This window comes from Octopus sinensis, linkage group LG9, assembly GCF_006345805.1.
Source record: "Octopus sinensis linkage group LG9, ASM634580v1, whole genome shotgun sequence".
NCBI classification, from domain to species: Eukaryota; Metazoa; Mollusca; class Cephalopoda; order Octopoda; family Octopodidae; genus Octopus; species Octopus sinensis.
The window spans coordinates 28,854,669-28,855,102 of record NC_043005.1 but is presented as its reverse complement, the minus strand read 5'-3'; positions in this window follow the sequence as shown (position 1 = coordinate 28,855,102).

Sequence of the window (434 nt, the reverse complement as noted above, 5' to 3'; positions counted from 1 at the left end):
ACACTCTTTTTTTTATTTCCCTCTCTGTATGCAGTTACATGCTGTTACTGCTACCCCTCCTCACATCGGACAGACAATATTGCGTCTTTCCAACTACATGTCGATTGCTGACGAAAATTTTCGTTAGATTTCGGCAACCAACGTCAAACTAGTAGTATAGTATTTACGGAAATGTACGAATATATTTTATCGTCTGAAATTTCTCTTCTAAAATCTTTACATGATTCTTTCCTCGTCTTTTATATTTCAAGAAATTTTTTTTGTTTGAAGATTTTCTGTTCAAATAAGTAGTAAAGTTAAATACACTCATAAGGGTTTAATTTTAAGAGTCAATATATAATAGTGCGTAGAATTACTAAAAAGATATACTAATTCTCGTAAAATTCTACAATTTCTAGTGTTTTATAGTTACAAATTTACTTTAGAAAGTAAAA